Source organism: Choloepus didactylus, chromosome 19 (genome assembly GCF_015220235.1).
Source record: "Choloepus didactylus isolate mChoDid1 chromosome 19, mChoDid1.pri, whole genome shotgun sequence".
Lineage (NCBI taxonomy): Eukaryota > Metazoa > Chordata > Mammalia > Pilosa > Megalonychidae > Choloepus > Choloepus didactylus.
In genome coordinates, this window is record NC_051325.1 from 20,537,374 (window position 1) to 20,565,177 (window position 27,804).

At 41.2% G+C, this 27,804-nt stretch overlaps 1 protein-coding gene and 1 long non-coding RNA gene across 9 annotated transcripts in view; one reads left to right on the forward strand and one right to left on the reverse strand.

The window, feature by feature from the left end:
* Positions 1-4,939: 4,939 nt before the first annotated feature.
* On the reverse strand, positions 4,940-26,003 carry LOC119515728. Its single transcript, XR_005213132.1, has 3 exons — positions 25,843-26,003; positions 7,348-7,468; positions 4,940-5,062 (listed from the first exon to the last, which is right to left on the reverse strand). It is a non-coding gene; the product is annotated as an uncharacterized LOC119515728 (long non-coding RNA).
* A 4-nt stretch (positions 26,004-26,007) lies between these two features.
* Positions 26,008-27,804, forward strand: part of TASP1 (taspase 1) — a 656,132-nt gene continuing 654,335 nt past the window's right edge. For all 8 annotated transcript variants that reach the window (XR_005213130.1, XR_005213131.1, XM_037811849.1 and 5 more), the window contains exon 1: positions 26,008-26,046. The gene's annotated coding sequence lies outside the window, so the exon portion shown is untranslated. The remainder of the gene's footprint in view (positions 26,047-27,804) is intronic.

Genomic DNA, 27,804 nt, shown 5'->3' on the forward strand with positions numbered 1-27,804 from the left:
ATGAGGGAGGAAATAGAATTTGCCAGTTCTCTGCAAGACCAGTCCTGGGGTGTTATTTCTGCTTATACCCTGGGTGGGTCTGGTCAATCTATCCTGAAGATCAACTTACCTCCAAGTTTCCCAGTTCCATGTGCCAATACATCCTGAACATGGTTTAAACCAGTTTGAATTGTTTTTTCCCTGTTACTTATATCTGTCTGCACTTTAATAATTGCTTCTTTGAAAAGGGTATCCAAACTTCAGACTTAATTAACCATATTGTATTCATGAGATTAATTGCATAAGGCCTCATCTTTCAGCATGTCCCTAAACTATAGAAGAAATGTGTATTTATTTGGACCATTTCACCATTTTGTTTTTGCTTAGCACCATTTGCTCACAAGTATAGAACCCCAATACCCTTCTGAAATTTTGATTAGAGGCATATGAAAGGGAGAGGACATTCTTTAGGAATAGATTTCCTGAATTGATGGGCATTCTACAAAATAACTGCCAGTACCCTTCAAAAGTGTCAAGGTCATGAAAGACAAAGAAGGATTGAGAATCTGTCCCCAATTAAAGAAGATAACAACAGAATACAACATGTGATCCTGGGTGGGATCCTGGACCACTAAAAGATTAGTGAGACAATTAGTGAAATTTGATTAAGGACTATAGATAAGATAATAGTATTGAATCAATGTAAATTTCCAGATTTTGATGACTGATCTGTGGTTATGTAAGTTGTTAACTTTTTGGGAGCCTAGGTGAAGGATATGCAAGTCTTTGCCCTAGTGTTGCAATGTTCTTGAAATGGAGATTATTTCAAAATGAAAAGTTTAAAAAATTTAATGATAAAAACAAAGAACAAGTTTGGAGTGGCCTTTTGTTAATGCATGGATTAGAATTTCCATTGCCATGATATTTCATGGATACAAAGAGGGTGTGGGTCTCCAAAACCGTCCTGGCAATCCATTCATTTGCAAGACTCAGAATTCACAGTTCTGCCATGAAGACGCCAAGCTGAAGGCAAATCTGTTTCTTTTATGATGCTTTACAAAGGGTCTCTGACCCAGTCTTGGAAGAATGCAAAAAAAATGTTTTTGTTTGAGAGTAAGACAGATGTCAATCCAGAAAAATTTAAAAGCAGGCAATTGTTCAAATAAGAGTTTCAATCTCAGCCTGGAGAGCAAAAGGATTTGACAGAGAAATGCAGAGGAGGCTCATCTGAGAGGGTTGTTTTGGAACCCTCGAGTGAGTTTTAAGCCAGTATTTAGAATGGGTGAGTCTGGAAAATAGATTTGGTGGGAAAAAAAAAGATGATTTACTCACCAATAATAATAGTGATAAATATTACTGACAAGGAACTTTTTTTTTTTTCCCTGACAAGGAACTTTTAATTAGCAAATGGAAAATCATCCCAAGACACATATACTGAGTCCTTTAGAAGAGAGATCAGAAAAAATTCTCTTCAAAAAACAGGAACATTTGTAGTAGCTCCTGGCCCTGGAATCCATTGATCTTAGTATCTTTTTTTTTCTTTCTATTTTGCAATGTGGGAGATATGTTCTCCTCTCTTTCAGAGAAAATCTAATTACTTTCCCACTGAGTTAACATGAAGATTACTCTGAGATGCATCAGAAAAGCACTGCACTGTGCATTTATTTTTTTCCCCAAGTACAAAGAACAATTTTAAGTTTTATTTTTCAGAATCATTAACTATTACTTGGATTCATATTCTGCAATTGGAAAAGGAGTCCAGGATACAATTCTGGGAAGTGAGCTAAATCAAAAGCATTAATTTGGAAACTTGTTTGGAGGACTTCATGTCTTACAATGAGGCATTGTCTGGGGTGAGAGGGGATGCCAGTCTCTGGATATTCAGGGGGACAGTTGTGAAAGTTCCGTGCATGATGCCTCTCCTTGGAACTCTACACCAGAGGTGGGCCATCCTATGTTAAATAGGATTGTCGCAGCCCATGAGGACCATGCCAGTCCAGAGTCCAAAGAAGACAACGAGCATTTTCTGATACATGAACTTTTATTCAGGGCTTACTTACAGGGTGAGAAGTCGTGGGAAGATCATGACGGCTCTCTCACGCCGGGGGGCATCGCATTCGCAGGGAAGTGACCGCGCGATGCAAAAAGGACAGCAAGCCATTTATAAGGGTTTAAGGCAAAGGCATTCCCAAGGGTGGGGGGAGCATAGATGAGGGAACAGGTCACTTTGACCTGAGGACTGGTGCAGAAAGGTCTAGAACAACACTTGAACAATTACATTTTGCTCTTTTTGTGAGACTAAGAGTCTCTCACCTCCTGCCTGCTTCTCATAAAGTTACATTTTAAGGTCAATTTTCTCTTTACTGGCTTAGAAAGACAATAGGTTAAACATTTAGCTGCCTAGGTCATGCAGACTGCTGTGCACCAAAGATCTGCAGGCCTGTTTTGCTCAGGCCACGGATTGCCACAAGGATCATCTCTGATTCTAACTTTTTGTACTTTCTGAAAGCAAATTCCTTAAAGTGTCCCCTTCTATGTATTCCCTTTGTTCTCCCCTTTCATCCTTTCTTGTCTTCTCTTGTTCCTTTACTTCTTCTCAGGTCCATGATTACAGCCTTCCATGTCTCCATCTGTAGACTTTCAGATTGCATGATTCCAGGGAATAAGATGTTGTGAACAGAAAATGACAGCCAGGAAGTGTGAAAAGCCTTTTTCCCCTTAAGGCTTTCTGGATTGTCCAGCTCCAACTTCAGGCCCCATCCAGTGTTTGGTATAACCATACAAAACACCATTTGAACCAATCCCTTGCTAGCTAGTGCTGGTCTCCCACCCGTTCCCATCCCTTGCTTAAGTTACAGTTCCACCTGACAACCTCCTTGATCCTTCTTTTATACCCTAGAGGGTCCGGGGTTGGTTGGGTTATTTTTCCCAATTATTCATTCTTTGTAATAGGATTTATATATGGATGCCCTTTGCATCCAGGTGGCTGTCCAGTGCCTCCCAGCAGAATAGGCAGAGTATGTACCCCGTCCATTGTCTTTGAGGTTGGCCATGTGACTTGCTTTGACCAGTGTTTTGTTGGCAGAACATAGAAGCAGAGGTTTTAAATGTGCTTCTATGGTTTGGCTTGGCCTCTAGTGCTTCTGCCATCTCCGTAAGAAGAGCATGCCCTAGGTGTCTGCTGGTTGTAGAATGAGAGACTTGTGGGGCAATCCTGAACCTGACCTGCACTCTGGAGCCAAGCCCAGTCAACTCACAGCCTGAAGAAGAACTTCCCCAATGAAGCTGCAGAACTATGACTGTGAAAAAGAAAGTGTTTGTTATCATATGCCACTGAAATGTATTTTTTGTTACACAACATTATTTCAACATAGCTGACTAATACAAAGATCTCTTGTCTTTATATTCTCAGTAATAGACACATTCTTTAACTTTTCCTCTAAGATTTGCCATTGAATGAATCCTGGTGGGAGGCAAGTCCTCTCTGGCCACTTGTCTTCCCAATAGCAACAACACAGGCAATGCTTTCTCTACCCAGAACCTTGAATCTTGAGATGAGACAGTTTAGAATTCATTTAGTAGGGGTGGCAAAGTGTGTCCAGTAGGAGAGACATCCTAACCAGAATCTTCCTGCAGCAAGATTTCGATTGCAATTTTGTAAGCCTGACCTCCCTTGGTTGCTGCTCATTTTCCATAAATTCTGTGAGTAACGACTAATCTAACTAATTTCTGCTGGTTAGGTATAATCTGTTTCTGTTGTTTGCAACCGAGAACTCTGACAAGTACAAATAGCTCATCTGAAATCCAGTCATTTGAGAACATTTATTTCTAAGACTCTGAAATCTCTGGAGCCAAGGGAGCTATATCCCCCTCCCACCACTCCCGAAAACTATTCATTCACATTTCTAGGAAACTATACCAAGTTACATCAACAGAGAGTATTAACCAAATCCATAATTTTGGAAAAAATCTTTCTTCCACTGTACTCGCATTAGCATTATCTTTCTAGAAGGGACAAGATCTTTCAATCCAAGAAAGTATGGAATGCCTTCATCTTTTGTCTAGAGGCTAATGCCCCAGCTCCCCACCCCCATCCCCTGCCAAAAGAAGACCGGAGGTCTTATCTTTGGCAAATTGGAGATGATAGATGCATCTTCTGGAAATAAGACCTTCTCTGCCCTAAAGACAATTCATTAGATTATCATTTCAGAAGTGATCACCCCTGATATTCTGGAGGCTGAACCTTGCTTGTCCACATCACAGGGACCAAATTCATCGTAGCCAAAGTAAAGACTGGCCCTGAAAGGATATTCTTTGAGAGAATATTTGATGATTTGTAGAACTTGAAAGATAGAGTTAGTGAAATGAACATTAAGAATATAAATACACAAAATCCATCCCCATCCTCTTGTACTCACCTCCTCCACATACGGAATATGGGAAACCAATTCAGAAAATATTAATAATCAAGGTGCAGAGACAAGGGGCAAGAGCTAATAGAGATAAGGTGCAAAAGACAAGACATTCCAAAAGAAGGGTGATACATCATCCCATGCCCTTCACCCTCATTTATTTCTGCCATATACCAAGGCAGAGGAGCTTGGAAGAGCTATTCCGACCAGCATGTGACAAAGTCTGACAAAAGATAATGAATTTGGAGTTTGGAAAGGATGTGGAGTGTAGAATCCAAAGACCTGGAATCATGACTCCACCCGATGAGAGATCATAGTCAAGGGGCTTAACCTCTCTGAGCCTTAGTTTTCTCATATATAAAGTGGGCATGATACATTGCATTGGGCATGATACATTGCATGTGAAATGGCTTTGTAAACAGCAAATAATTACAAAGAAGGAAGTTTATTGTTATTAGTAGTATTTTAAACACTAAATATAAATTGCTGTACCCATCTCAGAGAAAAAAATAAACAAAAAAAAGAAAACTTTATGGAAAGATTTATTGCTAGTGGCCGTTTCTGGCAAGAGATGAACACTGAATAAGAACAACAACAACAAAAAAACACCAGGCTCAGGCTTCTTGAGGTTTTTGGCTCGGTCCTCGGCAAATCACAACTCCAAATGCTTGCTGGCAAAACAACACAATCACGTTTAGTTAGGCTCTTTTGCAATGTTATGGAACATGCATTGGAAAGAGCAGGGTGGGGGTGTAATGCACCTGGGACTACCAAGAATGTGGCTGAGGCTCAGCCAGGAGAGGCCGCCGAGGTGTTGCAGTCATGTAAAGGGAGTGATGATGTGCACAGTGTTTCTACTTGGCTGGACATCAGAAAAATAGCCAGCTAGTAAGGAGGTGAAGGTAATGTGCTTGCAAACTTCGACTCATCCTGAATGACTTCTCTTAGGAAGCACTGCCAGGCTCTTGATCCATCATATATCCTAAGACAGATTCTGGCGATGTTGGCTATGTTTGTCTTCTTGATTCTATGTTTTCAAAATAAACCCTCATGTATAGCTACTGTAATGAACAAATCTGTTACTACAGATTAACTGCTGAGCTCCTGTCTAAAGCCAAACTACTCCTTCCCTGTACAACAGTGGTTCCCAAAGTAGGGTTCCCAAACCAGTAGCATCAGCATTACCTGGGAATTTATTATAAATGCAAATTCTCGGCTTTCATCCTAGACCTTCTGAATAGGAAACTCTGGGGGTGAGGCCCAGAAATCTGTGACCTCATTTCTCTTGCTATAGCTTCATTCTTTGCTTCAGTTTAGTTGTGAATGCAAAATTCTTCAAAAGGACTGTCTATGTTTTCCTCTCAGTCTCTTTTAGACTTAACTTCAGTTAGGCTTTTTCCATCAGCACTCGAAGAAACTGCTCAAGTCAAGGTTACTGATGACTTCTGTGTTCCTAAATCTTATGGACAATTCTCAGTCTACACCTCACGTGATCACTCCTTCTTCCAGGAAACACTTCTTCACTTGCCTTTCAAGCCCCCACACTGTACTGACTCTCCTCCTACTCCACTCACTGCTCCTTCTTAGGCTCTGTTGTGGGTTCTTCTGCATCTCCTTAAATCTGAGTGCCACAGGGCTCAGTTTCTTGAGCTCTTTTTTTTTTTACACCTTAAGGTGATCACAGATTTATTCTCAAGAATTAAAATATGAAATTTATGACTCTCAAACTTGTATCTCCAACCCAGAAATATCCCCTGAATTCTAGACTCATGTATCCCACTCACTGCCTAGCTGGATATCTATTTGATATCTTCAAGTTAAAACGTCCCAACTTTACCTCCTAATCTGCCACCCTACAAAGTTTTCCATCTACAGCATTCCACACTTCAATGATTGCAAACACTGCCCTTCCAATTGCTAAAGCTTAAAACCGTGACATTATCTTTTATCCTCTTTTTCTCATAACACACATCCAGTCTAACAGGGAATCATGTTGGCTCTGTCCTAAAAAAAATAACCAGAATTTGACCCCTCCTTACCATCTCCACTTCCACTACCCTGGCCTCAGCCACCATTTCTCACCTGGATTATGGCAAATGCCTCATGAATGGTTCCCTACTCTCTCCATTTCTCCTCTACAGTTGATTCTCAGCAACCAGGAAAGTCCACTGAAAACATAATCAGATCATGTCACTCTGGGTCTTAAAGCCTTGCAATGGCTCCCTATTTTATTCTGAGTCAAAGTCAAGGCCTTCCCCTTGGTTGCCTCTCTGGCCTAATCTTTTAATTCTCTCCCTCCTGTTCCTGCTCTAGCCATGCAGACCTTCTCGCTGATCTTGAACCCTCCAGGCTTGCTCTTGTCTCATGACCATTGAACTTGTTGCTCCCTCTGTCTGAAATGACTAGGTCCCTCAGCTTCAAGTCTTTTTTCAAATGTCACTTTTTAAAGTGAGTCTTACTTTGTTGCATATTCCCTTCTTTTGTTCTCATGGTACCTACCAATGTATTATATTATTTACCTGTCTAGTTTATTGCCTGCCTCCTTTCATCAGAATATAAGTTCCATAAGAGCAGAGATCTTTGTTACAGATGAATCCCCAGCTCCTAGAGCAGTTTCCAGCACATGGTCAGCACTCAGTAAACATTTGTTCATGTTCAATTGAATGTATAAATGGATGAATTAATGTGTGAGTAAATGCATGTGGAGTTATTTGGGGTCTCTGTGATACTGATATCATCACTATATGTCTTTGATCTTAATGTATCTTGTCCAGAAGAGTTGGAAATTTTCCACCAGTTGTCGTGAACCCATCTGGATTTCATTGTTTATTGCTATCATCACTGAATGTTGTATCTCCAAAGTCTCAAATTAAACAGAATATAAAAATGGAAGGGAAAGCAGAAAAGAAAGCTGGGCATGACAGTGTAAATTGCAAGGGGAACTAACACTTCTTACCTTGAAAATATTCACATTTGTTGATGTTAGTTTTGCATTGATGCCAGAAGACATGATGGCACTTGAAACATGACTGAGGTAGAGTACAGAACATAGAGGGTCATGAAAAACACAAAAGACACTGCAGACAGAAAAAAAAAAAAGGAAAGACATTTTGAATACAGATAAAAGGAATCAAAACTGAGTGAACCACAAATGAATTAGGCACATTGTTCTAGTTTGCTAATGCTGTGGAACGCAGAACACCAGAGATGGATTGGCTTTTATAAAAAAGGGGTTTATTTGGCTACACAGTTACAGTCTTAAGGCCATAAAGTGTCCCAGGTAACACATCAGTAATCGGGTACCTTCACTGGCGGATGGCCAACGGCATCCAGAAAACCTCTGTTATCTGGGAAGGCACGTGGCTGGCATCTGCTCCAAAGTTCTGGTTTCAAAATGGCTTTCTCCCAGGACGTTCCTCTTTAGCAAGCTTGCTCCTGTTCAGAACGTCACTCACAGCTGCACTGAGTTCCTTCTGAGTCAGCTCATTTATATGGCTCCACTGATCAAGTCCCACCCTGAATGGGTGGGGCCATGCCTCCATGGGAATATCTCATCAGAGTCATCACCCACAGCTGGGTGGGGCACATTCCAAGCAAATCTAATCAGCACCAAAATGTCTGCCCCACAAGACTACATCAAAGATAATGGCGTTTGGGGGACACAATACATTCAAACTGGCACACACATGAAAAGATTTTGTAGTTTCTTTGTGAGTAGCAATGAACCCTTAAAGCAGATAGTATACTAACTTCCTATGGCTGCTGTAACAAATTATTATACACACAGTGGCTTAAAATAACACAAATTTATCATCTGACAGTTCTGTAGTTCAGAAGTCCAAAATGGATCTCATTGACAGAAAATCAAGATGTCAGAACAGCAGTGTTCCTTCTGGGAGACTCTAAAGGACAATGTTTTCTTGCCTTTTCCAGCATCACCAGAAATGGATCGGCTTTTATAAAGGGGTTTTATTTTATTACAAAGTTACAGTCTTAAGGCCATAAAGTGTCCAAGATAAGGTGTCAACAATCAGGTACCTTCATTGGAGGATGGCCAATGGCATCCGGAAAACCTCTGTTAGCTGGGAAGGCACGTGTCTCTGGCATCTGCTCCAGAGTTCTGGTTTCAAAAATGGCTTTCTCCCAGGACGTTCCTCTCTAGGCTGCAGCTCCTCAAAAATGTCACTCTTAGTTGATCTTGGGGCATTTGTCCTCTCTTAGCTTCTCCAGAGCAAAAGTCTGCTTTCAAAGACCATCTCCAAAATGTTGCTCTGTAAGCTGTATCTCCTCTCTCAGCTCCTGTGCATTCTTCAAAGTGCCCCTCTTGGCTATAGCTAGCTGTGAGCTCCTTCTGTCTGAGCTTTTATAGAGCTCCACTGGACTAATCAAGGCCCAGGCTGAATGCGCAGGGCCACGCCTCCATGGAAATTATCTAATCATAGTTACCATTTACAGTTGGATGGGTCACATGTCCATGGAGACACCCTAATCCAAAGGTTCCAACTTAATCAACACTAATATGTCTGCCTCCACAAGAATGCATTAAAGAATATGGCTTTTTCCGGGGCACATAATCTATACAAACTGGCACAACCCCCTTTCACCTTCAAAGCTAGCAAAGGTCATTCACGTCTTTCTCACATTGCACCACTCTAACACTGACACTTCTGCTCCCCAATTCCACATTTAAGAACCCTTGCTGATGGTTGCTAACATGCCCACAGACATAGGGGACTGGTGGTTTGATGGGTTGAGCCCTCTACCAGAGGATTTGGCCTTGGGAAGACTGTTGCTGCAAAGGAGAGGCTAGGCCTCCCTATAAGTGTGCCTAAGAGCCTCCTCCCGAATGCCTCTTTGTTGCTCAGACGTGGCCCTCTCTCTCTAGCTAAGCCACCTTGGCAGGTGAAATCACTGCCCTACCACACTACGTGGGATCAGACACCCAGGGTAGTGAATCTCCCTGGCAACGTGGAATATGACTCTGGGGGAGGAATGTAGACCCGGCATCGTGGGATGGAGAACATCTTCTTGACCAAAAGGGGGATGTGAATGGAAATGAAATAAACTTCAGTGGCAGAGAGATTCCAAAAGGAGTCGAGAGGTCACTCTGGTGGGCACTCTTATGCACAATATAGACAACCCTTTTTAGGTTCTAAAGAATTGGGGTAGCTGGTGGTAGATACCTGAAACTATCAAACTACAACCCAGAATCCATGAATCTCGAAGACAATTGTATAAAACTGTAGCTTATGAGGGGTGACAATGGGATTGGGAAAGCCATAAGGACCACACTCCCCTTTGTCTAGTTTATGGATGGATGAGTAGAAAAATAGGGGAAGGAAACAAACAAACAGACAAAGGCACCCAGTGTTCTTTTTTACTTTAATTGCTCTTTTTCACTTTAATTATTATTCTTGTTATTTTTGTGTGTGTGGTAATGGAGGTGTCAGGGATTGATTTTGGTGATGAATGTACAACTATGTAATGGTACTGTGAACAACTGAATGTACGATTTGTTTTGTATGACTGCATGGTATGTAAATATATCTCAATACAATGAATATTAAAAAAAAAAAAAAAAAAAGAACCCTTGCGATTATACTGTGCCCACCTGGGTAATCCAGGACACTCTCTCTATTTTGAGGGCAGCTGATTAGCAATCTGCATTACATCTGCAACCTTAATTACCCTTTGTCATTTAACCTGATTATTCATGGGTCTTGGGGATTAGGACATTGTTATCTTTGGGTGGGGGATGTCATTATTCTGCCTACCATGGATGATATCTAAATCACAAGAGTTTTTTTTTGTTTGTTTTTCTCAGAAATGGGTTCCAGTAAAAAAGATGACCAGCCCGGACAGCCTCCCTTTATTCTGGTTTCTCACTGTCGATTCAGTGTTGAGCACCTAGGGGCTGTGCAAACAATCACATTACTGATTAAAAAATGGGTAGCATTTGTGGCTGACACTCAGTAAATATTTGTTGGATGGATGATTAAAAAGGAGGGTGAGAATAGAGGTGATTTTACTGGCAATTTCTTTCATGAGTGCTTAAGATCTATTGGGGCAAATAGGGCTCCTTCCTACAGACTCCTATTTGTCATTGTGTTTTATATTTGCAAACCTTAGAGATAAGTGATAGAGGCTAGAAGAAAATGATATTAATGATCAAATAATGCTTCCCCCCAGCAACTCTCAGAACTGTGTGGGGTTTCCTTGGGGCCTTGTGGAAGCCATGATTTCACAGAAGACACCCCTCACACCCACACACCTCATTCTTGTTTCCTGGGGAAGAGGAATCACCTGCACTGAGAACGAGGCAGTTTACACAGATCACAATACAAAATAAAGTCTTTTTGAACAGTCAAAAAAATAATAAAAATGTTTAGGAATTTCTCAGTGAGTATTGTTGGACTTGGGTCAACATACAGGCTCTACTGGCCTGTATTAGGTTGGTATAGGTGATTTATATAACTTTCTGGTAGATCTTTATTAGGTTTCTTACTTTCCCAGCTTCCATGTCAGTTGGTTAACAATTTATGAATGAACGTTGAAACGGATGAGGAAAATGATGCATTTGTCGTTGGCAGCACCCTCTCTTGGATCTTCTCACCAGCGCTGATGGAAGATAGGGTGGTCCTGAGTGAAAGAACTTGCATGCGCATACTGCGTCTGTCATTCCCACTTTCCTAGAGCTCCTCACTTCTCCATATTTGTACAGTGCTCAGCACATGGTAGACTTTCAACAAGTATTTGACTCATCTGTGAAATGAGTGAATTGGAGCAGATGAACTTCATGGCAGATCTAATGTGGGGTTCTTTAGAAGCAGACCTTGAGACTAGGACTTGTGTGGAAGTAGATTGTTAAGGAGGGACTTTCAGTAGAAGTCAGTAAGCAGGACAGGAAAGAGGACAAAGTCCAGCAAAGGAGTGACTTAGGGCCAAGTCCTTTTCTCCACTCGATCCCACAGGGATGCTCTAAGTGTAAATTATACCTCTAAGTTTGCACCTTCTGGGGGGAAGGGAGCTGGGATTTCTATCCCAGTACCAGCCAGTTGTTGGCTAAAGATCACCCCAGGGGATGTGAGCTCTCAGGTACTTCCAGATCTCTGCACAGTTGGGCAAGTGGCTCCAGGAGACCAAGGGGTGGCCTCTGAAAGACTCAGGCACTGAATGTTTAAAGCAAAAACACAGAAGTCAAGGGAGGGACACAGAAATGATCAAAGGGATCTGAGAAGGTCCAGGCAGAGCCAACAGTGTCTACACGGTTTCTTCCAGTTCCGTGATTGTAGAAATACTGCTACAAAGTGGCAATATGTCAGTATTTGTATATGCTAAATTCACATTTTGAGAATACTGAAAATGATACACTCCTGAACTTGAGATGCATTTGTCTTTAATACATATGGCTTTGCTCCCAGGAAATAAATTTTTCCAGTGGTAAATCTGGCTTTAAATGACCATGGTATATATACTTCCTGCATAAAAAAATTCCATTTGGTTGTTTCTAGGATATTTTGGACCCTACCATGCTTGTAGAATTGAACTAGAAAAATTCAGTTGACCACATACTAGTTCCACATGTCCTCCTGATCAGTTATGGTATTAATTTGGTTTAATATTGATGTTTTGGACCTTATTCATGGCATGGTTTAAAAACCATAAAAATAAAACTTGAAGCTTATGTTCTCTGGCTCATTTCTGAACAAATATCTCAACAATTAAAGAAAAAGTTATTGAAAACAAAAGTCAGAAACAGAAGAGGCCCATCTCCTCATGGGCTTGGAACCACTGAGGGCAGAACGGTCCCTCATAAGATTAAGACATTTCACATATAAAGCTTTAAGTTAAACTGGTTTCCACTGAAGGCAGGTCAAAAAGGCACTTGAAAGCAATGCAAAGTGTTGGTTTTGGATCATTTTAATGCTAAAACACATTTAAACCATTCACACAAGATAAACTAACAATTTCTTGCCCAAGGGCCTGCCAATTACGATGTTAAAAAAGCAGCATAAGAAACCATGAGTTGTTTGGGATGTAATTTGAGCTTGTTCTTTGGACTATCAAAATGTGTTTGAGACCAATATGTTCCTGTTCAGGACTAGCTTGTTTCTGTAGGCTTAGAGGGCTTCTGTGTGTCAAAATTACTCTAAGAGCTGTATATCTCCATCTAGAGGAGTGACTGATGGGGTTGCTAAGCTACCACGTGGCCAACAAGGTACAAGCAGGATGTAAGGAAACTGCCAGGACTGATTACTAAATATACCGTATCTACTTTCAAATCACCATGAGGATGTGGATGATGATGGTGAGGAGGAGAACTCTGCCAAACTTCTTTCTGTTGCTGGAGCACCCTGGGGCCTCCGTACTTGCTGTTTCTTCCTCCCAGTTCCTGTTCCTCCAGATCTTGACACGGCTGACTCTTTTCTTCATTGTGATCTAACCCAAATGTTACCAATTCTAAGACGCCTTCCATGGCCTGATCTAATATTTTCTCTTACAGACTCAAATGTTCTATAACATCACTCTGTTTTATTTTCTTCATAATACTTATCACTAAAAATTTTATCTTGTCTACTTATATTTTTACTTATTTTCTGTGGGCCCACCTCTACCATTTATGGAGGCCCCTGACTCACAGCCCAATCTCCTTCCTTCCCTATCCTAGGCCATCCAGTACCGTGAGAGCCCCTGTGGCAGGCAGAATTATGCATTCTGATTTAGACATATTCTTAATCTTAATCCATGTCCCTAAGGGTGTGAAACCATTGTAAAAAGGATCTTTTGAAGATTTTTTTTTTTTTAAGGTGGGGATGAACTGAACCAGGGTGGGTCTTAATCCAGATTACTAAAAACATTATAAGGACAAGGCCACAGAGAGAAGTAGGAAGTCAAAGGAAACCTGGAAGAGAGAGGGGAGGACATCACCAGGTGATTGTAAGCAGAGATAAAAGCCAAGGAATCTCAAGAATTGTGGGAAGCCAGCACCAGAATGCTACCAACCCCAGAAGGAAGTAGGCCTTTTAGCCTCTGAAACTGTGAGGTATTAAATTCCCATTGTTTAAGCCAAAACCAGTTTGTGGTATTTATGACAGCAAATTAACAGAAGCCCTCATACATGCCTGGGGACAACCCAGCTTGCCCAAGCAACCTCCATCCAACACACAGCACCTATGAAGGCTGAGGTATGACACAGAAGAAAGAGAAGTGGTTGCAATTTACTTTGAAACTCTTTTAAAAAAATAGATTATTGGACAGATAGAGGAATGGCTAGATATGTGATAAATAAGTAGAGTTCAATGTAATTGTAGAATATAGGTAGTAGATACAGATTCTTTTTTATTCTCTCAAGTTTTCTGTATATTTGAAAATTTTCATCATACAAAGACAGAAGAAACATAAAAATAAAAGAACTGGTTTGGAAGTCAGGAGGTCTATGATTGGGTCCCTGCTCTGTTAATAATCAGTCAGGTAACCTTGAACAAAACCCCAACACTGTGAGAATCAGTTTCTTTAAAACATGGTTTGGACTATGTATTACTCAGGACTCTGTTGGTTGGAAGTAAGGGAAAACCAACTCAAACCAGCTTAAAGATAGAGACAGAGCTAGAGCTAGAGCTAGATGTATATACACAGAGATTGGCACTCACAACCAAGACATTGAAATTTCTCCCCATCTCTTGACTGCTTTCCTTGCATGCTGGCCTCAGTCTTTCCAACTGCAGATGGGCTTCCTCCATGCAGAAGGGGAAAGGATGGCCACAAACATTACCTCTCTCCAATTCAGTAACGCCATGTGTAAACGAGGATCCTTTCTTCAAAATTCCGAATATAAGGTTCCAGGGAAGAATTTCAGTTTGGCCTGGCATGACCGAGACCTAGAACTGAGTGGTGGGACTGTGATTAGCTGAGCCTGGATCATATGCTCATGCCAGGGCCAGGCTGCCTGGACACTGTGACTGGAGACCCAGCAACGCCACACGAAATGGGGAGGGGGTGGGGGTCAGTTCCTATCGTCCAAGGGACTGTTTTTCCAGGAGAAAAAGGGAAAGGATGCTGAGAAGAAAAAAACAACAACAAGAAATGCCTGCTATAGCCTGTGCTCTCTAAGGTGTCCTCTGGCACTAATGTTTAGTAAGTGCGGATCAGATGGCTATGTACATAAGAGATGCTCAGAAAAAACTTGCTGAAGGAAAGAATACGTATAAAAAGGCCATGAACATGATAAATTATTTAAAATATTATTAGTAAACGGGAAAGTTATTTAGAGATCAGCTGGTCTAACCCCTTCATTTTACAGATACAAGAAAATGAGGCCCAAAGAAGTTAAGTGATACTCCCAAGGACATATTTCTATTTCTAGAACTGAGGCATTCTGATCTCACTGCATTGCTGCTCCATTCCTCTTTAAAGCCCTCTTATTTCAAACAGATTCTCTTTGCCCCTCAACTTTCAATAGATTAACCAGCAGCTAATACCACCCAGGCATCCCTATATATAGAAAAGAAAATAGAAGCTAAAAACTACAAAGGCAAGGAAAAGAAAAAAAAAAACTGCTTTTGTTTAATTGTTATTCTAATGAGTTAAGTCTTAGATTCAGCATGGGCAGGCTCTCCTAATTGGGTGGATGTGGGGGAGGCAGATCCATTGGCTACCCCCATAGTCAGCTTGTGGATAAAAAGCATGTTTATTCAGCTGGATTGGAGCAGAAGGAGCTAAGGCTGAAAACGGTCGGTAAGCAAGCTGATAGCAGGCAAAAGCTTGGAGCATCTGTTTCCCGTTAGAGACCCTGGGCTACAACGGTGCTCTCTTCTGACCTCTGGATCCAGCTTCCCTGGGGACCTGGGTGTGTTCCCAGGTCTCAAGGTGCTGACAGCTAATTCATTCACTAAGACAACATAAGGGTACCCATGGGTTAGAATGACTCTAGTCTAGGGTTTGGAAGTAATACTAGGAGTTCAGATAGGGTGAGTGAAGTCATTTATGTTCAGCTCCTGAAGCACACTCAAATTCTTTATTGAAAACTGTCAGAAAGAACAAGTCATCCATTTCCTTCCCTCCCTCCCTCCCTTTCTCTGTCTTCTTTCATTCCTTTTCTTCTTTCCTCCCTCCCTTCCTTTCTTCCTCACTTCTCTCCCTTCCTCCCTTCTGCCCTCTCTCCCTTCCTTTCTTCTTTCCTCTATAGCAATTAGCCACACTGGCCAGCATCTTGAAAAACATCTCGAGTCCTGTCAGCAAAATGAACTTCATAGAGAGAAATGAACATATGATTTTTTCAGTAATCAAAAGATATGAACAGATGAAGGGTACTAGTTTTAGTCTGGGTTCCCCAGAACAGAGACTATTTCTTGAGACAGGAACTTGGGTGAGGTAGTTTATTTGGGAGGTGGTCCTAGGAAGCAGAAGTGAGGGGCTATGAAGATAGGGAAGGGAGGAAGGAAAAAAAAAACAATGTAAGGATGCTTCATCAAAATTGCTGCTGTGCATCTTGGCAGGTGATCTCACTGCCCTCCCCCCTATGTGGGACCTGACTCCCAGGGGTGTAAATCTCCCTGGCAATGCAGGATATGAGTCCTGGGAATGAATCTGGACCTGGCATCGTGGGATTGAGAACATCTTCTTGACCAAAAGGGGGATGTGAAATGAAATGAAATAAAGCTTCAGTGGCTGACAGATTTCAAATGGAGTCAAGAGGTCACTCTGGTGGACATTCTTATGCACTATATAGATAACCCTTTTTAGGTTTTAATGTATTGGAATAGCTAGAAGTAAATACCTGAAACTACCAAACTCCAACCCAGTAGCCTTGACTCCTGAAGATGATTGTATAACAATGTAGATTACAAGGGGTGACAGTGTGATTGTGAAAACCTTGTGGTTCGCACTCCCTTTATCCAGTGTATAGATGGATGAGTAGATAAATGGGGACAAAAACTAAATGAAAAAGGGTGGTGGTGGGGATGATTTGGGTGTTCTTTTTTATTTTTATTTTTTATTCTTATTTTTACTTTTTCTGGTATAAGGAAAATGTTCAAAAATAGACTAGAGTGATGAATGAACAACTATATGATAGTACTGTGAACAGGTGATTGTACACCATGGATGATTGTATGGTATGTGAATAGATCTCAATAAAACTGAATTAAACCACCAAAAAAAAAAAAAAAAATTTGCTGCTGTGGGCTATCCAGGGCTCTGTTACCCTGGGAACTCAGAAGTTTAAAGGATGCCTCTCAGAACTGGCCTGAAGGACAGAAGGCTGGAATATTTAACTACCTTTGGTTGAGGGTTGTCCCTGGGCTTACAAATTAGTAACTTTCATGCACTTTCAGACTGTGCTTGGGCTTTTTTTTAATCCATTTTACTGAGATATATTCACATACCATGCAGTCATACAAAACAAAGCGTACATTCAATTGTTCACAGTACCATTATGTAGTTGTGCATTCATCATAAAAATCAATCCCTGACACCTTCATTACCATACACACAAAAATAACAAGAATAATAAAGTGAAAAAGAGCAATTAAAGTAAAAAAAGAACACTGGATGCCTTTGTTTATTTGTTTTTTTCCTTCCCCCATTTTTCTACTCCTCCACATCCATCCATAAACTAGATAAAGGGGAGTGTAGTCCATATGGTTTCCCAATCACATTGTCACCCCTCATAAGCTACATTTTTAAACAATCACCTTCAAGATTCACGGGTTCTGGGTTGTAGTTGGATAGTTTCAGGTATTTACTGCTAGCTACTCCAACTCACTAGAACCTAAAAAGGGTTGTCTATATGGTGCGTAAGAGTGCCCATCAGAGTGACCTCTCGGCTCCTTTTAGAATCTCTCTGCCACTGTAGCTTATTTCATTTCCTTTCACATCCCCCTTTTGGTCAAGAAGATGTTCTCCGTCCCACGATGCCGGGTCTACATTCCTCCCCAGGAGTCATATTCCATGTTCCCAGGGAGATTCACTCCCCTGGGTGTCTGATCCCACGAAGGGCGGAGGGCAGTGATTTCACCTGCCAAGTTGGCTTAGCTAGAGAGAGAGGACCACATCTGAGCAACAAAGAGGTATTCAGGAGGAGGCTCTTAGGCACAATTTTAGGGAGGCCTAGCCTCTCCTTTGCAGCAAAAGTCTTCCCAAGGGCAAGTCCTGTGGTAGAGGGCTCAGCCATTGAAACCACCAGTCCCCCATGTCTGTGATGTGCCTGGACTTTAAGGCTGAGCAAGCTAGCTTGGCATTGGCCCTAGGCCAGAAAATGGAAAGACAGGGAAGCTGACAGTGCAAGCTGAATTGGAGCTATCTGCCAGAGCTGAAATCAGACAGGACCAAGGAGATGTGATGTGGGACAGAGGCATCTGCTACAAAATGTGAGGAGTAAGAATAAATCCAGATAAACTACAGATTAGTTGGTGATTGCAGCATGGGGGCCAACTGTACTATCCTCTCTATTTCTGTGTATCTTTGAAATTTTCCATAATAAAAAGTAAAAAAAAAAAAAGTTACAGCTTAATATACAAATTACTTCCCTTCAATGTCATCCTCATTCTTAAGAATCTTGACTGGTCTTATTTTAGGCAAGGCTATACCCAAACCTTAATGGACAGTGAACACCTGTTGTTCATGCAGCTTAGCACCATATCCCCTTCTTTTGGAAACAGTCCCTCAAAGTCCCCTACCCCATTTCATGCAATTTTAGTGGGATTATGAGTTCAAGTATCATATCTTCTCCTGGACAAGGTGTGAACATACAATCCAATTTATACTATGCATTTTTTTCACCCTGGAATTTGAAACTTGAGCAGAGAGACACAAGTATCAATAACAGATGAAGTTGATTTATCCCTGTGGTTGTACCTCAAAAAGCTTATTAGTACTTGCTAGATAGTTCTGTCTGGTTCCTGTCTTTCTTGAGAGTTTTCTCTTTGATTCTGTGAGCTACCTCATTGTTTAAATAAGTACAACTTCTGCTTAACTTAGCTGAAGGGGGTCTCAGTCACATGCAAACATGGAATCTTTACTGAGTGTGGCAGTTTGTCTCCTAGAAAGCAGCCATCAATTCCTTCCCTCCCTACATGCATGTGCTACTTCTCCCACCCCCAAGAGGAAAAGCCTTCCTCTACCCCCTTACATCTGAGCTGGACTTTGACTGTGTCGACCAGCAGAATATGGTAGAAGTGGCATGCTGCCAGTTCCAGACCTTGTTCAAAAGAACAGGCAGTTTCCACTTCCTTTCCTTAGAATGCTCACTCTGGGTAAAGTCAGCTGCCGTGAAAAAGTCCAATCATCCTGTGACTGCTGTGCTGTGACGTGAGGCAGCCAAAGTGACAGGGAGAGGCTGCATGGAGAGACAGAGATGCCTAACCAGCGTCAACTGTTCCATCCCAGGCATCAGACACATGAGTGACTTCAGCCCCAGCTACCATATAGTTACAACCTCATGAAAGTGAAAACTGGGCAACTCAACCAGACAACCTCTAGAACTGAGAGTGTAATTATACGTTTCTGGATGTGTCATGCAGCAATAGACAGCCATCACACTGATATAATCATATTCTTGAAAAATTCAAATATAAGACATTCATCCTTTCTTACTTTTGTCTGTCCATCCATCCATCCATCCATCCATCCCCATCCATCCATCCTTTACTGGATGCTTATTACATTCTCTGCATAGAATTAGGTACAAAGGGAGTATAAGACACAATTTCAGCTTTTATAAAACTCAAGGTTTATTGGGGGAGAAGCTCTGTGTAAATCAACATTACAATACAATGTGAACAGACAGAGATACTATGAGACGCTTAGAAAAAAGTCTCCTGCTTTGAAAATATTTTTACCAAGTGTTTCTTGGAACTATCTAGGATCTTCTAAAAAAAGCTGATACCCCCATAATGAAGTGATGTGTCTTTTAGAATTTGTTTTTATTTCTCTTTATCATCTAGATACCACAAATTTTTATTTACTCTGTAAGACTGGAAGATGGGTATAACTGACTATTCTAATGAGAGTCATGCTATGGCCAGGTGATCAACTGTCATGTATTTAGTGCTAAAATTCTAATAAACACAACAAATTTATTTCGATGAAACAGAGGCTACTCAGATCTTAACATTTATCAGGGAGTTCTTAAATTATTGTAATGCAGTGAAATAAAAATGTATGGTTATTTGGATTTTATACAATGGGGAGTTATATATGTCAAGTCTTCTGCTAGTGACAGAAAATCTAATTGAAACTGGTTTAAACAGATAAACAAGCAACCAAAGGGAGTCTATTGCTTGTGTACCCGAAAAATCCAGGGACAGGATTTAGCCACTGAAACGGAATCATAAGGACTTGGTCTCCCCACCTTGATGCACTGTTTTCTTCAACTTGACTTTATTCCCAAGTGTGATCTCCCTTGGTGCTGGCAAGACAAGACTCAGCATTACCAGATTACATTCTCACATGTCTGCAACCCATTTTCAAGAGTTTACTTTGCCTAGCAGTCACAATTGGCCAGAACTGAGTCCCAAGCCCACCTCTCAGAGGGATGGGTTAAGCCCCATGAAAACTTGAGGGTCTTAGAGTACGGGAGTGGACGATTTCTTAAATGGAAATAGAGGTGCCATTGCCAGAAGTGGGGTATGGACACTAGGTCACCCAAACAACCTAGGTCTAATGCAGCAATTGAATGCACTTGTCCAAATCTTCCTTCACTGTGTGATGGCAGAGGTGGCTACATTCTGTGTTTGCAACATGGCACCAGACTATGCCCATGAAGAAGCCGTTAGCCTAGCCTTAAAATAAATGTATTCTATTCATAAACTGTCATGTTTCAGACAGGAGAATAGTTATTAATTAATAGTTATTAAGAGTAAGTAATAATTTATTAAAAATAGACCTCTGGCATTTACAAGTTTTGGGTTGCTAAGTCTCTTTACCATAAGTTGTGTTCCTGCAAAGGGCTTATAAAAGTTTCATATCTGATAATACTTGTTGCCTCTGAGTTGGGGGGAAGGGCACAACTGGGTGGCTGGAGAACAGAAGTAAGAGGAAGCCTCAACCCCAAGCTTTGGGGCTTTGAGTTTTGAGCCGTGTGGCTATGAGACCTCTTCAAAAATAAATAAAGTTAAACTAAAAACAGAAAACCAAAGTTCTATATTACTAATGATTTTTATTTTTTAAAATATTAGCTTAAGTCAATAGAAAATGGGCAGAATCTCCAACAGCTACTTCATAAAAGAGGTTTCCTGAATAGCCAATAAGGCACACGGAAAGGTGTCCAGTTACTTCATCTGTCAGGTAAATGCAAATTAAAACTACAATGCAACATCACTACATACCCACCATTGAAAAGATGGAAAATGCCAAGCATTGGCAAGGATTTGTACTAATGTGCACACTGCTTTTGAGAGTGTAAATTGGTACAATTACTGTGGAAAACTATAAGCAAATCCTATGAACCAGCAATTCTATTCCTAGATATATACTGAACAGAATGTGTACATAGGTATACGAAAAGACATAGACTAGAGTGATCATGGCAGCACTATTTCTAATAGCCCCAAACTGGAAAGCACCCAATTGCCCATCAAAAGTGGAGTGGAGAAATAAATTATCACCCAAAGAAATACAACATAGCATTGAAAATGGACACACAGTATGGACTAATGTCAAAGCATAATGTTGATAAAGAGTTCATACTGTAAAATTTCATTTACAAAGTCAGCATTACTCTCGGGAGGAGTTAGCTTCTCGATCTGAGAGTGTTCACTTTGTAAAAATTCATCAAACTGTACTTTTCTGTACTTAGGTTAAATTTCAATTAAGTGTTTTTTAAAATCCCCATCTTCTTGGAGCTGACATTTCAGTAGGGATGGTCAATAACCAAAATAAATAAGAAAAAAATATAGAGGGTTAGATCGGGCTCTGTGCTACTGACAAAGATAAAGCAGGGGAGAGGAGTAGGGAGGGCTAGAAGGGGAATGTGATTGTAATTTAAAATAGAGTGGTCAGGGAAAACCTGCTGAGAAGCTGACATTAGTTTTGGTTCAGTAAAGCACATAACCCTCCCAACAAGTTTATAGAGAAGGAGGCATTATCCTATGTTAAAATAAAAAGTTAGGTGAATGTGGAGAAAGGTGCTAAGTTAAACCACAAACTGGTAAGACAGTTTGCTGCTCAGGAAACACATTTAAATTGCCTTATGAATGAAGGATGACTAAATAGCTGGCTGATACTTGGCAGACAGACAGACAAAAACAATGGAGAAAATAGAGATGGTGGCAAGGCCACCTTTAGCAATCGCCTTAACAGTCACTATCAGTGCCCAGAGAACAACGTGTTTGTCATCAGGGCTTGAAATTGGAGTCAAGTCATCTCTGGTTTATTTCTCTTGCTCAAAGTTTTTTTAAAAATTAAGAAAAAAAAAAAAAGGAATTCATTGAAAGAATAGCGAGTACCTTATATAATTGAAAACAACCACCACCACCAACTAGCTTTGGAAAAGGACAAGCTCAGGTGCAGCAACAGGGAAAGTGGTCACATTGGCTGCTATTCGTGTCAAGATTCAAAGTCCAAGCAAGGAGCATCTTTGGTTTAGCTTGCATCACATACCCACCCCTTGGCAAGACAAGGGCAGAGCATCCTGAATGACAGTCCACTAACACTGGATACAATGGAAAGAGGGACAGTTCATGAAAGTGAAGTGGGGTACCACTGCCAAAATAAGGAGGAATTAATGTTGAGCAGGTCAAAACAACAGCTATCTATCACAGGGTTTTTCTTTGCAGGATTGTGTAGCCCATCTACAATGGAAAAATTCGAAGATGGCCCCCCTGATCTGCACCTCCAAGATATACACTGTATAATCCTCTTTCCTTGAGTGTGGGCAGAACCTGGGAATATAACTGGATATCACTTTTAATGAGGTTACCAATCTGCTGACTTTTTTTTTAATTGAAAGGGAGGTTATCCCAGGGATCTTGACCTAATCAGGTGAATCCTTTTGAAGGTGGAAAACTCAGAGAGGCCAGCTCCTGCTGACCTTGTGGAAGATGAAAGCCGCCATGCATCTGACAGCTGCAAGTAACTGAATTCTGAATTCTGCCAACACCTTGAATAAGCTTGGAAAAGGACCCCAAGCATCAGCCAACACCTTGATTGCAAGACCTGAGTAGGGGATCTCACTGATCTGTTCCTGGGCTCTTGACCTGCAGAACTGTGAGACACTAAATCTGTGTTGTGTGAAGGCACGAAATTTGTGGTAAATTGTTACACAGCAATTGAAAACTAATACACTTCTCTACTTTTAAACATTTCTGACCCATCTGTTAAAGTAATAGTGTTTTTCAGGAATAGGGAGGAGGAAGATAGGTTCCCAGAGAATCATTCCAGAGGGCATTTACCTAGGGTACAGGGACCAAGAGGCAGCAGTCATTACTATTTGACTGCTCTTCGGGATCTGGGAGGGGGAGAGCAGAGAGAGGGAGTTAACCATACTTTTCCTGAAGGAGATTTACTAGTGGAGACTTTTCAGTCATATTGGACATTTTGAGTTAATTGATTAAATAGATAAGTACGCATTCTTAATACTTCAAAGGACTTGAGAGCTACTGTACCCACTGCAGTTTAGAAATCTGAAATATCGAGTCTAATGGCAGGTTAAATGGACTCTTCTTACTTGCATCTGAACAGCATCAAGCCACTGGAGGATGGCAAGGGTGGTAGGTGCCTGGGTGGGTATCTGAGATACAATGTGCAAAGCAGCATTGGGAGATGTTTGCTACAATCTAGCTAAATTCTGAGAACACAGGAGGGAACAACATTGTCCAAGAAATGGAAGGGAGCATATTTATGACTTAAAAAAAAAAAAAAAAAAAAACTTTTAACGTGTTTTATTCCTTTCTGTTTCCACTAATACTGTTGTTAAAAACCACTCCACATTTACTGACATGAAAGAGCAACCATTTTATTATGCTCCTGGATTTTTGGGGTAAGGAACTCCTTAAAAGTGGGAATGGTTTGTGTCTGCTCCCCAAACTTTCTGGCACTATATAACAAGGGTCCCCATTTCTCTAGCTTTTAGTAACATTTTCCTTAGTTTCTTTCTGCCCTCAAGGCCTTCTGGACTTCTGCTAACATTTTCCTTCAGGCTCCCCTCCCACCCTTGCTGCTTCACCTAGTCCCAAAGCTAATGCCACCCCTTTTGTTTTGTTTTTGTTATGCAGCATCCCACTTCCTGGTAACAAAATTACTGTTGCTATGTAATAAACTGTTACTATTGCTACATAGTAACTACCATCATCACCACCCCTCCCCTCACTCCAGAATACGTGGTGCAGACATAACAACAACAACAAAAAGCCCCAAGCTACAAAATAAAACCTAGGAATTCAGGCTAGGGGCAGGCGGTGGTTGGGGGGTATGGGGTTGGAGGAGAAGAGGGGAGATGTCTGGTCAGCGAGCTAAGGTGGGTGAACTGGGAAGTGTTGAAGTTGTCCAGAACCATGAGGTTATTCTCCCAGCCACAGCTGGCTTTCTTTGGGCTTACACTGGCGGTACCCTATAGTACAAGAGCAGGTAAGCCGTCGCACTGTTGTTGGAGCTTATGAACAGATACTGATAGTGGTATAAACATAGTGGAGTAAACCAACAACCATTTCATTATGCTTACAGACTCTGTAGATCAGGATTTGGAAAGAGCAAGCAGAGATAGCTTGTTTCTGCTCCAAGATGTCTATAGCCTCAGCTGGGACTACTCAATGGCTGAAGTTACTAGATGGCTGGGGAATGGAATCATCTGAAGGCACACCCACTTACATGTCTGGCAGCTGATGTTGGCTGCTGGCAGGGACCTTGTCTGGTGGGTGCTGGGCATAATATGTATACAAGAGGCAGCTTGGGCTTCCTCAGAGCATGGTTCCAAGCTTCCTGAATCAGAGAACTAATGTTTTTCATCAATTCTGGATAATTCTTAGCTAGGAGCTCTTAGACTATCGCCTTTGCCTTTACTTGTTCATTCTATTGTTTTGTTTTTTTTTTCCCTTGGAAATCCAATTATATCTATATTAGACATTCTCTCCTTTTAATTTTATCTTCCAAGACTATTCATACATACTTTCCCTCTCTTTGTCTCTCTCATCTTCATTTGGTGTAATTTCTTTATACTTAACTTCCAGTTTGCTTAATTCTTTCTTAAGTGCATCTATGTGATGTTCAACATACCTAATGATTGTTTCTACTTCAATGAATGATTTTGCATTTCTAAAATTATGATGGCTAACCATCAAATTGCCCTCCAAAAAGTTGTGCCAATCTTCAACAATGAACAAGAGTGCTTGTTTTTCCAATCCTCACCAATACTAAAGAGTATCAGTTTTTTAAAATGTTTGATAATCAGATTGAGGGGGGCTGCTGTCCTATTTTCATTTGTGTATCTTTGTTTTTAAGCCGAGTTGAGCACTTTTCATAAATTACATGTGCGTGAACTGCTTGCTTATACCGTTCACTGATCATTCCTCTGAATTCTTAGACTTAAAAAAAGCTCTATTTATTATATATTAACCATTTTAAAATTTAAACATTACAAATATTTCCCCATATCTTACTGTTAGTTTTTTGGCTTCATTTCTGGTGGCTTTTGCAGAATAGAAGATTTGAATTTTATGCCAATAAATTTGCCCACTTTTTTCTTTATGGCTCTGGGTTTTGTGTCAGGCGTAAGGAATATAACACTGGACTTTCCAATTGGCATATCTGAACATGTCACTACTGTGCCCAAAATTATGTAGCACACAAATGACAGGTTGAAATCCAAACTTCATAGAATGGCATAAAGGCCTTAGTGATCTGTTCCTTATACAGTAGGCTAGCCTCATCTCCAAACTGCCCTTTCTTTCATTTTATACCTCATTAGTAATAAGCTACTTACAGTTCCCAGAATACAGTGGTCTTTTGCAAGTACTTTTGCTTTTGTATATGTTGTTCTTTTTTTTAATTATTTTTGTTAGGTTTTTTTTTTTTTTTTTTTTTTTTTTTTTTTTTTTTTTGAGAACTACTGCCCTCTAGTTTTTCCAATCTCTGCTTCCCCAAGCCAGGTTTAAAGGTTTCATGTTAATAGTTACAAGGAAACATTAAAGGGATTATATAAATGTTACTGGGTCTGGTCTTTGAACCTAGTTGGTAAAAGAAAGGCAACCCACACTTTTATTCTCCCCAGGGCAAGGATGGCCTTCACCTCCCACGTGTATCCTGGCAAAACCCTATTCCCGATTTTAAAGAGGGGTTGTGATGATTGGATGAAACCGAACTCGTGACGTATCAATAAATGAGGCAACTTTAATTTCATTCCGTCACACAGCGACAGTCTACCAAACACTCGAATCAGATACAGACACATTCAGCGGGCTCCTTAAGGGGGCAAATGGGAAGAGAGTAGGCAACTGCGCCTGCGCAGCTCAGAACTCACCAAGGTATAGTCCTCGCCGCACCTACAAGGCCAGGTGAGTTCCATAGCTCGCAGCAGAGTCAGAGGAGTGCGTGGCAGCTCGCTTCCGGCCACGTGATCCCCCGCGCGACCAATGGGACGGCGGACGTCGCCCTCCTCGCTTCCTCACCCTGGCAACCGGCGGGAGACTACTTCCGGTGCTGTGAAGGCTCTGGGCTGATGCGGGTGAGTGTCCCTTTTTCTCACGCTGTCCGAGCTGCTGCCGCTACCCGGCGGCTGCCTCTGTCCTAACCCCAAACGCCAGCCCGGACGTTCTCTCCGGGGCCCGGAGGGGGCGGCGCGTAGGACATCCCTTGTCCGGGGCGGCACGGGAGGGGGGAGCAGGGATGTTCCTGGACCCTAAGTCTCTGTCGCTCGTGGGGCCGCCCCGGTCCCCTCCTTGGTCCGACTCTTCCAGGTCGGCGGCCTCAACCTGTCTCGGTGGAACGGGGGAAGGACTGTTTTGTGTGGGGAGCCTCGTAGCCCTTGACCTACGTTTCAGTCAGGGCTTGGGGTGTCACCGGCTCCCGAAACTCGCAGAGGCCCTAGGGTGTGCGCTCTAGTCCCGGGTGGTCGGTTGGGGGCAAGGCAGACGTCTTGTGAAAAAGAGGCCTGGTTAGGGTCCTGAGGAACTAATTAGCATTTTCTGCCCAGGCAGAGGAGGAAAGGACTGAGAAGATGGAGAAGGCGCAACTAGAGAGGGGGTTGGAAAAGGAGCCGGTGGTGCCCTGGAGATGAAGGGGGCATCGTGTTTCACGAGGGAGGGGGTTCCCCTTGACTCGCATTTGTACGGGAGGGTAAGGAAAGATCCTTTGGGACCGTGTGACTGAGATCCTTGAATATTAAGCTAAGGAATTTTTCTTTATACACGTGGGGGTTTAATCATGCCCTTTTTTGTTTGCTTTAAATAAAACTTTTTTTTTCACTTACAAAAAGTAGTTTTAAAAAGAAATCAAGGAAATGCAGAAGTACTTGAAGAAGAGATCCATCATAGTTCCACTAATCCAGCATTTTGATGTTTCCTTTTGATTTTTTATAGCATATTCTTAACCTGTTTATGATCATAGCATGTGTGTATTATGTGTGTATATAATATAGTTATAATTAAAGCGTAGTTTGTTCACTGTATCCGTTGGATTTATCCTTTTAAATTGCTTTTTAGTATATTCACAAAATTGTGCAACCATCACCATTGTCTAATTCCAGAACATTTTCATCAGCCCAAAGAGAATTTCTCTTCTCACTAGGAGTCACTCCCCATTCCATTCTGCCCCCCAATCCCTGGCAATCACTAATCTATATTCTGTCAATAGACTTGCCTATTCTAGACATTTCATATAAAGGAAATCATACTATATGTGGCTTTTTGTGACTGACTTCTTTCACTGTTTTAAAGGTTTATCTATTTTGTAGCATGTGTCAGTACTTAATTTCTTTTTATTGATAAATAATATTCCATTATATGTATATGCCACATATTTTTTATCCATTCATCAGTTGATGGACATTTGGGTTGTTTCCCCTATTTGGCTGTTAGAGAATGATGCGGCTATGAACATCTGTGTACAAGGTTTTGGGTGGATATATGTTTTCATTTCTCTTAGGAATATACCTGAAAGTGGAATTACTGGGTCATATGGTTATTCTTTGTTTAATTTTGGGAGGAACTGCCAAACTGTTTTCCACAGTGGCTGTATCATTTTATATTTCCACAAGCAGTGTATGAGGGTTTAATTTTGTACACGTCCTCACCAACATTTGTCTTTTTGATTATAGCCTTCCTATTGGTTGTGACATGGTATCGCATTGTGGTTTCCATTTATATTCTAAGAGTTTATGGTTTTAGCTGTTGCATTTAGGTCTTTAATCCATTTTGAGTTAATTTTTATATGTGGTATGAGGTAGGGGTCCACTTCATTTTTTTGCATGTGGATATCTATTTGT